Source organism: Triticum aestivum, chromosome 3B (assembly GCF_018294505.1).
Source record: "Triticum aestivum cultivar Chinese Spring chromosome 3B, IWGSC CS RefSeq v2.1, whole genome shotgun sequence".
NCBI classification, from domain to species: domain Eukaryota; kingdom Viridiplantae; phylum Streptophyta; class Magnoliopsida; order Poales; family Poaceae; genus Triticum; species Triticum aestivum.
The window spans coordinates 573,326,714-573,337,350 of NC_057801.1; the positions used below are offsets into that span (position 1 = coordinate 573,326,714).

General features: G+C 45.0%; 1 long non-coding RNA gene across 1 annotated transcript; it reads right to left on the reverse strand.

Annotated features, from left to right (window-relative positions):
• Positions 1-4,420: 4,420 nt before the first annotated feature.
• LOC123070996 (uncharacterized) lies at positions 4,421-7,768 on the reverse strand. Its single transcript, XR_006434069.1, has 3 exons — positions 7,176-7,768; positions 6,563-6,691; positions 4,421-6,419 (listed from the first exon to the last, which is right to left on the reverse strand). It is a non-coding gene; the product is annotated as an uncharacterized lncRNA (long non-coding RNA).
• Positions 7,769-10,637: the final 2,869 nt, after the last annotated feature.

Below are 10,637 nucleotides of genomic sequence, written 5' to 3' on the forward strand. Positions count from 1 at the left end.
GGCCAGAATGACAATCTTGTCGACTAGATGAACTAGGACATGCGTCATGATATTGAAGAAGGATGGTGGGAACACCAGCTCGAAACTGACAAGACATTGTGCCACATCACTCCTTAGCCTTGGTATGATTTCTGGATCGATCGATCACCTTATGAGAGATTGTATTGAGGAATGCACATAGCTTCACAATGGCTAATCGGATGTTTTCCGGTAGAAGCCCCCTCAATGCAACCGGAAGCAGTTGCGTCATAATCACGTGGCAGTCATGAGACTTTAGATTCTAGAACTTTTTCTCTCGCATATTTATTATTCCCTTTATATTCGACGAGAAGCCAGTTGGGACCTTCATACTGAGTAGGCATTCAAAGAAGATTTCCTTCTCTTCTTTGGTAAGAGCGTAGCTGGCAGGATCGGCATGCCGTCTCATTCGTGCAAACGTTGCAGGTCCTCCCATGCCTCCGGTGTATCTTTTGTCTTCCCATACACGCCCAAGAAGCCTAGTAGGTTCACGCAAAGGTTCTTCGTCACGTGCATCACGTCGATTGAAGAGCGGACCTCTAGGTCTTTCTAGTAGGGTAGGTCCCAAAATATAGATTTCTTCTTCCACATGGGTGCGCGTCCCTCAGTGTCATTTGGAACAGATAGTGCGCCGGGACCCTTTCCAAAGATTACGTGTAAATTATTAACCATAGCAAGTACGTGATCACCGGTACGCATGGCGGGCTTCTTCCGGTGATCTGCCTCGCCTTTGAAATGCTTGCCTTTCTTTCGGCATTGATGGTTGGTTGGAGGAAATCGACGATGGCCCAGGTACACATTTTGTCCAGGTATATACTTTTGGTGTCAGCTAAACAGAGCGTGCATGCGTGGTATCCCTTGTTTGTCTATCCTGAAAGGTTACTGAGAGCGGGCCAATCGTTGATGGTTACAAACAGCAACACGTGCAGGTTAAATTCGTCCTGTTTGTGCTCATCCCACACACGTACACCGTTTCCATTCCACAACTATAAAAGTTCTTCAACTAATGGCCTTAGGTACACATCAATGTCGTTGCCGGGTTGCTTAGGGCCTTGGATGAGAATTGGCATCATAATGAACTTCCGCTTCATGCACATCCAAGGAGGAAGGTTATACATACATAGAGTCACAGGCCAGGTGCTGTGATTGCTGCTCTGCTCCCCGAAAGGATTAATGCCATCCGCTCTTAAACCAAACCATACGTTCCTTGGGTCACCTGCAAACTCAGCCCAGTACTTTCTCTCAATTTTTCTCCACTACGACCCGTCAGCGGGTGCTCTCAACTTTCCGTCTTTCTTACGGTCCTCTCTATGCCATCGCATCAACTTGGCATGCTCTTCGTTTCTGAACAGACGTTTCAATCGTGGTATTATAGGAGCATACCACATCACCTTCACAGGAACCCTCTTCTTGATGGGCTCGCCGTCAACATCATACCGCAATGCACCGCATACCGGGCATGCGTTCAAATCCTCATACGCACCGCGGTAGAGGATGCAGTCATTAGGGCATGCATGTATCTTTTGCACCTTCAGTCCTAGAGGGCATACGACCTTCTTTGCTGCGTACGTACTATCGGGCAATTCGTTATCCTTTGGAAGCTTCTTCTTCAATATTTTCAGTAGCTTCTCAAATCCTTTGTCAGGCTCAGCATTCTCTGATTTCCACTGCAGCAATTCCAGTACGGTACCAAGATTTGTGTTTCCATCTCCGCAATTGGGGTACAACCTTTTTTGTGATCCTCTAACATGCGCTCGAACTTCAGCTTCTCCTTTTGACTTTCGCATTGGGTCCTTGCATCAACAATGACCCGATGGAGATCATCATCATCGGGCACATCGTCTGGTTCCTCTTGATCTCCAGCAGCTTCCCCCGTTGCAACATCACTGTATTCAGGGGGCACATAGTTGTCATTGTCCTCTTATTCTTCACTGTCTTCCATCATAACCCCTATTTCTCCGTGCATGGTCCAAACATTATAGTGTGGCATGAAACCCTTATAAAGAAGGTGGCTGTGAAGGATTTTCCTGTCAGAGTAAGACTTCGTATTCCCACATATAGGGCATGGATAGCACATAAAACCATTCTGCTTGTTTGCCTCAACCACTTCGAGAAAATTATGCACGCCCTTAACGTACTCGAAGGTGTGTCTGTCACCATACATCCATTGCCGGTTCATATGCGTGCATTATATATAATTAAGTGTGTCAAAAACCATTACAGAATATCATGGATAGATAAGTTACCAAATTAATAAAAGTCCATCATCACATTAAAACCAATGTACATACATAATTCTCATTGACAAGCAATAATAAAAGTAAGAAAATTAGACAACTATCTATCTACAGTAAGAATTCTTTTCTTTCAGAAAGAAGATAAGAACAATAGGCTCACCATGGTGGTGTTGGCGACGAGATCGGCGCGGGCGATCGACGGCGGTGAAGACAGGGACAGGACATGACGGACCACTAAACCTATGCAATTCTCGGGGGAAATGGAGCTTGGAGGTCAAGCTTCGAGAGGAGAAAGCTTAACTAGTGTGGCTCGGGCATTTCATCGAACACCTCATGTGCATAGGAGGTGAGCTAGAGCACCCAAATGCCCTCCCCATGTCGGCCAGAAAAAACAGAGCACTGTGGAGTGCTCTGCTGCGGTGATGGGTTATATATAGGCAACTCATTTGTCCCGGTTCGTGGCCGGAACCGGGACTAAATACCCCCCTTCTGTCCCGGTTCGAGCCACGAACTGGGATAAATGTATGTGGGCCAGGAGCGAGGACCATTGGTCCGGGTTCGTCCTTGGAACCTCGATAAATGGGTCCAGATGAATCGGGACCAATGCCCACGAGGCCCCGGCCGCCCCCCTGGGCTCACGAACCGGGACGTATGCCCTCATGGGTCCCGGTTCGTGACTGAACCAGGACTAATGGGCTAGCCAGGCCTGAATGAAAGCCCTGTTTTCTACTAGTGGAGCAATTCTAACAAATCATAGCATCATTATGGCTCTCTCAACCAGCAAGGATGATTGTGACAAACTAAAAATCAAAACAAGCAAAAATTTATATAATACAAGACACTCCAAGCAAAACTCATGATATCTGACGAATAAAATATAGCTTCAAGTAAATTACCGGTGGTCGTTAGAAGAAAGAGGGGATGCTTCCGGGGCATCACTACTAGGAAAAACACTACCAACATCATAGGTTTTTTGCATAGCAATAGCGTAGGTACTCGCGCTACTACTACGACGCTACAGCTAAATTTTAGCAGTAGCGCGTTTTTTACCCCACACTACTGATAAACAGACATAGCAGTAGCGCTGGTGCCCCACGCTACCACTATCCCAAGCCCACGCTACTACTAATGGAATAGTTGTGGCGTGTCTACGATACACCCACGCTATTAGTAACTAGTTAGGATTTTAAAAAAAATCTACCTATTCCAGTTTAGACATACATTTCATACTACTCACATACGTGCATTTCATAATACATATATGTTATGCGTACATCAATCATACATATCTGACATAGATAATTAACATAGGTCATCGGTGTCATCGCCTCCGCAAGCCGGTGTTGGTGGTGTTGATGTTGTCGTCGTCGTCGCCACCGCAGCACCGTGATGATGTTGTCGTCGTCGCCGTAGCAGCACCGTGATGATGTCGTCATTGTCATCACTGCCGCAGCCCCGTGTCAATGTCTCATGCCCATGTGTTCCCTACTAGAAACTCACAAATCTTGGAATTAAACAATGAACCAAGACCACTGCTAGGAACTCACAATGACCTGGAGCATTAGTACAGTACTAGCTAAACCCGGCGGCGGCACGCCGCGCCCCATTTTTACATCATATGTATATATGCTGCATTTATCTTGTCTGGTGAATTTGAACTTCAAATGAAAGCCTATGTTGTAACTATAAAAAGCAAGTCATGGATAGATAGCCTGCCGCACGCCCCGTTGATATGTGGTGTGCATATATGTGAATTTCGATTTAAAATGAGAGAACTACATAGATAATGTTGTAATTACAAAAGGAGACGTCAAGCTTAGATGCAATACATTTATTATTACCACGCGTGGTGTGCCTTAGAAGAAAGTACATGTTGACACCTAGATTAAACGCATTATATTCATTGCTGGGTATATAGACGGTCAGCGATGGGTTGATGAGGGAAGAAAAAAGAACATTGGTCTATTGTTCTCTTGCGTCCATGACGACTGTTATCTTCTTCAGTTGTATCTTATTTGTTTTGTTTCGTCTACTCAAACTAACGATGGACCAGAAACCAAACTGAAGAAATGACAGAGTACATACAGCACGAATTGTCTTACAACATTATATAGATTAGAATAGCATCACACAACAGAAGTAGAATGTCTTTGGTTAACTTGAGATAAACAATAATCAGATCCAATTTGAATTTATATTGGTAGTATAGTGATAGTCACAGCGAAACACCAAAAGCAAAATGAGTAGCTCTCGGAGAGTTCTCTAGGAACTCGGAATAATTTTGGAACACATCTTTTTTTTAATAAGAAAAGCTCAAATCTCAATAGATCTAACCCTTTTTGCCTTTTTAAGGCTTCAATAGAGCCAAGCATCATCAGAATTCAGTCTTACACTGAAACTACAAATGGTTTTGCTACGGTTGAGTGTTGCAACTCACAGCTCGAAATCCTTTCCCTCCTCATCTATCCTCCTTAGACCTATGAATCTCAAAACAGCCACAACATTACAGCTCTGCCAGAGCGGCTTCGTTCCATCAGGTTCAGTAAGCTGCAGTTCAGATCCAACGCCACTAAGCAGCAGAAAAAAAAATTTCAATGCTATCATGTACTCCCTCCGTTCGGAAATACTTGTCCTAGAAATGGTTGTATCTAGACTTATTTTAGTTATAGATTCTTCCATTTTATCCATTTCTAAGACAAGTATTTTCGTACGGAGGGAGTACTTGAATTTGTGTTCATAGAAAGGATACATGTGTGATCATATAAAAAAATATTAGTTCAGTAAGACAGAATGCATTAGAAGGAAAACAATCGCACATTCAGTTACGTCACAGCTTGTGAAATAGAGGAAGGTGAGAGTACTACTTCCACCTTCCTCCATTCAACTATTGGAAGTAAAGCTAAGGACAGCTGACAGTAACTTGATAATATCCATACTATAGCTAGCGGATCTTTACATGAAGCAATGAGAAAGGGTGCCGCTGAACCATAAATGCAGGTTGATAAATTCACAAGAGGCTGAACCATGGTGCTAATGATAGGTAAAAGCTCCACAAAATTAATTGGTGCTGCAACATAATACTTATTTTTCACATGAGATGTTGGAGCTGTGTAAACAGGAAAAAATGCAAGAGAATGAGCAAAAAATAGTGGTACAAATTAAAGATAATCTAGAACTCTTGTTCAATCATACGGTCATATAAGTGTCGATGAATACTGAAAAGGCAAGAGATACATCATCTGCGTAGTGATTGGAAACACAAAGACACAAAGTTTTACCTAGAAACCTGAAGCACACCTTTCTAGACATGGCAACCTCTTGGACGTAGATCCTCTAATCTACTTGATGCCCTTGCAGGCATTATTGCACTTGTGTATGTTTAGTCTACCAGCAGAAGCGTTTTTTACATTATTGCACTTGTGTATGTGATGTATAATACTTTACATAGTAGTGAAAAATTCAGCTAAAAGGGCACACCCCAGCAATCCTCATCTTGTGAATGCTGAGAAACTTAGGTGGTATGAGAAAAAACTGAAGACAACTTCCTTCCATTAGTTTCAGTATATGAAGGCAGCATTAGTTCAGGGATTGTCACATTAGTAGTTAATATGATGGAGTTTGTACATCGAAATACATGTCCACGTATAACTTATTTGCAGGTTTGTATTAACTGATATAGCTCTAGAAAACACACTATTAGTGGGGAGGAGGTGAGCAACATTTACCAAAAGCTTAAAAAAAGGCACTATTAGTGGGGAGTTTGTACATCGAAATACATGTCCACGTATAACTTATTTGCAGGTTTAGCTCCCGCTTGCGCAGGGTCTAGGGAAGGGTCCGACCACTTTGGGTCTATAGTACGCAACCTTTCCCTACATTTCTGTAAGAGGCTGTTTCCAGGACTTGAACCCATGACCTCATGGTCACAAGGCAGCAGCTTTACCACTGCGCCAAGGCTCCCCTTCATTTACCAAAAGCTTAACAATCTAAAATAAATATGTGGTTAAGAGTACCATTAACATGCATCTTGCTGCCATTTCATGGATGTTAACATTACCAAAAAAACCTGGAAAAATAGCTGCAGAACAGGGAAGAGCAAAAGACCTCATGTGAGTTCACCTTTTGTAGTCCATATGCACTTACATAACCAACAGATATAGTGACCTGTTGAAACATTAATATTCCTTGTCAAAAGCTCCAAAGCGAAGAAAATCGACAGTCGATTGTGAGGTCTATATGGAAGCAAATAACTCCCATAAACTAAGAAAGGCAGAGTAAAACATCAGTCTGAGATTCAAAAAACGAACCCTTGAGTCGTATCCACACCATATGGTACACAATTCCTCTCACGTAAGGTGAGGCTTGTGCATGCATACTCAACTTCATCATGGGAACGTGTCTGCTTGTGTACAAAATAATAAAGAACCAATCGAATCCTACACAATGATAAATGCCTGTTTATTATTCTTATAAAACATTATTTTACTTACTGGATAATTACACGAGAAAACATGGAATAAGTACAGCTAGCTCTGTAATTGTAAATGAAATAAGTTCAGTTCTGTATGTACTGAAAAAATTATACAGATTTATCTGTCTTTTTAATGCGGGTTTTTACGGATAAAAGGACAACACTTGTACAATCAATCAAAAGTTAGATGAATGCATATACGCCCCATACTACAGACTGTGCTGTCTAGTTTGCAGTTTGCACATCAAGATAGACCTAATCATGGCATGGAACTAACAACAGCTAGCGGCAGATAATACAAAACTGTTACTTCCAAACTTCACCCTCGTTCATTACAGACTTATATACCACACCAATTTCAGTTCAAGATGAGCTTCCACATCGCAGCCTGATCGAATAATAAATTCTACAAAGGGAAGAAGGGGGCAAAGGGAATCGTGCGTGCTTACAGGTGAACTGCAACTTGCGGGACTGGGTCTCGACGACGCCCTACCTCATGGCCACCACGAAGAGGATCAGATGCTGGTGATGGTCCAATTCAAGGCCATGAATCTCTGGGCGTCCCTCTCAGGCAGCCGCCGGTGCAAGAACCCGGTCAACATCTCGGAGGCCCCCATGGAAAGAGCCGCGGCAGTCCTCCTCGACGGTTGGGAAAGAGGATGCCGGGACATCGCCTCCGCTGCTGCTCCGAGACGGAATCATGATGCGGTGATGGAGATGGCCGCCGCTGGTGGCCCCGCCCCAGCCATGCCCTCCATGCCCGCTTCCCATATGCCATATGGCCACACCGAGAGAAGATGGCGGGGGCGGAGCAGAGGGATGGGGTGGGAAGGAGTTGAGGTAGGGACCGTCGGGGAGAAGGATCTTTTTATAGTCACCTACGACGGTGGGCGGTGGCACCGGATTCGACGGGAGCCCTCGAGAAGAGATGAGAGGATCGAGAGAGCACGGGACACGCGGAGAGAACATAGAGAAGGAAGAAACCGAGCGAAATATCTCCACGAAGACGCCGCTGGCCATCGGCACCCAAATCGCAAAGCACGACCAAAGCGACACCGACGATAATAAGAAAGCGGCATGACTACTGACCAACAGCGGCAAGAACAGAAGAAAGCGACGTACCGATTGGGCAACAGCGGCCGGGAGACAAACGCATATAACCAATTCAAATACGTAAAAGCATCAAATTCCAACGTGACAGCGACACAAAATACCCACCGAACACATCAGCCTACCCCACATGCAGTACAAAACCAACCAAAGGATAGCCACACCCGTTCAAAAAATTTGAATCAAAAACCTGTATCCACAAGGCCTTTCTACCCGGCTGTGTACCAAAAAAATACCACGCGCCACAACCACAACTCACTATGGGTCACTTTCATCCAAGTGTTTGAATCTCAGCACGAAAATCTTGCCTGCAATAGAGGCTTGGTATAATAGTAATCTATAGAGCACTAAGTAACAATAGCAGAAACAAAAGCATATAGCAACAGCATAGTATATATGAATTATAAGCAGTACCAAATAGACCAATACTAAAAATTAGGGAAAACCCAACTTAAGAAGGATTTGGAGCTAGGCATTACCACAAGTGAAAGGAGATAAGGAATTCCAAGGCAGTACCAAATCTTATTATAGACTCTGAATCCAAGATTTTGAAGCAAATTGTAACAAGCAAAGGTTGTGCACCAAGTAGAAGTAATTCCCAGGTCATTCGCAAGCAATCAAGAAGGCATCGGCAACAGCAGATGTATTGCCAACATTGTACCCTTTACTGTCAGGTCATTTCCATTTAACTCTTGGTTGCAGATGTATTATTGTTGTAGTAATAGTAATCATCAGCAGTAACAACACTTGGTGTGTCAATCAATAAGCATCAGAACCAACAATGATGTATCTAGCTACACAACGGTACTAGTATTACGGTCTATTTGACTAGCAGAAAAACAGAGTTGTTCTAAAACAGAACAGAGGGGAGTTTATAGGTACCTGGGTTTGGCCATGGACGCCAAATCAGGACAACTCAGAAATCTGTCAACTGAACATTTCTATGATGAACAATCCTTCAGACTTCTGAGACAGATGGCTCATCTGCTGCTAATCAATGTTCACAGGACAATTCTAAAGTGTACCAGATAATTAGGTTTTTGTGAAAGCTAGAGCAAATGAATCGCAATCAAGTACAGGTGAACACTGAACAGACTTATAGACTCATCCCCAACAACTTACCAATATATTGCCACTCACCTCTCACCCATGGATGAACACTGAACGGACTTAGAGGTCAAAATTAGGAATTATTTGGATGCACCTCACCTCTCACCCATGAGTATGAAAACTATAGATTAGACGGGCCAGCATGTGAGTCTAACCAAGAATTAGAAGTACCTCGCCTGCATGTGGTTGGCTGCTAGAGTTAGCATGTATGTTGGCTTCGAGTATGAAACCGAGTCGGGTGTGGGGCTTCTCTTGCCATCATCACTTGACGCATCATCCTCCTCATCATCATCATTCAACTCAATTGTTCACTTGCGTTTGTTGCTCAAATGCAAATCATCCAAATCTTCACGCTTCTTCCATTTCTCATCATCCTTTAACACTTCATAGCAATGAGGCAAGGTAAAGATCCTTCCTTTCTTGATCTTCCCCTTCTTGGTTGTCCTCACCTCTTCTTTGAACAAGTTTTGTGCAATGTTGTACTACAAGAAAAACAAAACAAGTTAGCACTTCGGACACCAAAAACAAGTATGATGAACATGTATGAGATGCCACTTACTCTATCATCCTCATTTGTGCCACTTGGGTTAATCTTGTCAGCTGCCTTTTGTGCGGCCGCCCACTTTTGACAATCCGAGTTGATTGTCGACCATCGGGACCGAAGTGATCTCTCGGAGCGGTCAATTCCACTCACGTTGTGAGCATCAAAGTGTTCTTTCATTCGCCCCCAATAAGCATCTCTACTTTGATCACCTACAATGGATGGATCCCTCGACACTTGCAACCAAGTATTGCATAGTAAGATGTCATCTTCGGTGGTGTAATTGCCCACTCTTTCTTTCGGCGCGTCGACAATGCCCTCACCCTCCTCGTCCACCTCAAACTCATGGTCTTCGAAATGGATGTCATTGGTTTGAGACCAATGCGAATTGTTGGACCCAACACCCATAGTTGACATGTATGCATCATCGTTGAGACTACAAAGTTTTTTGAACAATGCAAATAAGCTATCTATATGATGATGCATTGAAAAAATAACAAAAAAATAAAAGTTGGAATTTTTTTTACCTTGGGGGCATTTCGTCAAACACGTGGTGCGCGTTGCCGGCCGGCTAAACGAGTGAGCTCGTCGGCGCTTCGATAGCCGCCGCGCCCGTCAAACGCCCTGCAAGCTTCTTTCCCCTCGCCTTCGAGCTGTCGGAGCCGTCCGCCGCCTTGTTCTTCTTCGCGGATGTCTTGCGCTTCTTCGGCCACGCCGCATTGGGGAGCTTCGAGGGTGCGGCGGCGGCACGGGACGGCGCCGGCGCGACGCCCCCCGTCGACGTGGTCATCCGCGACGGCAAGAAGAGGCTGCACGCGAGGCCGACGCTCGACGGAGCTCCGGCGGTGGCGACGCCAACGTTCCCCGCGCTAGGGTTTCCGGCGGCGGCGGGGGGAGGGGTCGCGGCTGTACAATGGGGTGAGCGGGGTGCCGGTGCGTGCGTCCATGGCGAAGTTCGCCGGCGTCGGCGCGCGCGGGGCGTAGGAGGCGGAGAGGAGAGAGTGCGGCACGAGCGCTCGAGTGTGCCGCGCGTGGAAGCGGGCGCCCCAAATACACCGCGCGGGATACCGTATCTGACCGCGCGCCCAACTCGTTATAGCGTGCGCGCGGTTTTTGCACGCCCGCTGGAGCCACCCGCCGTGTTGCGCGC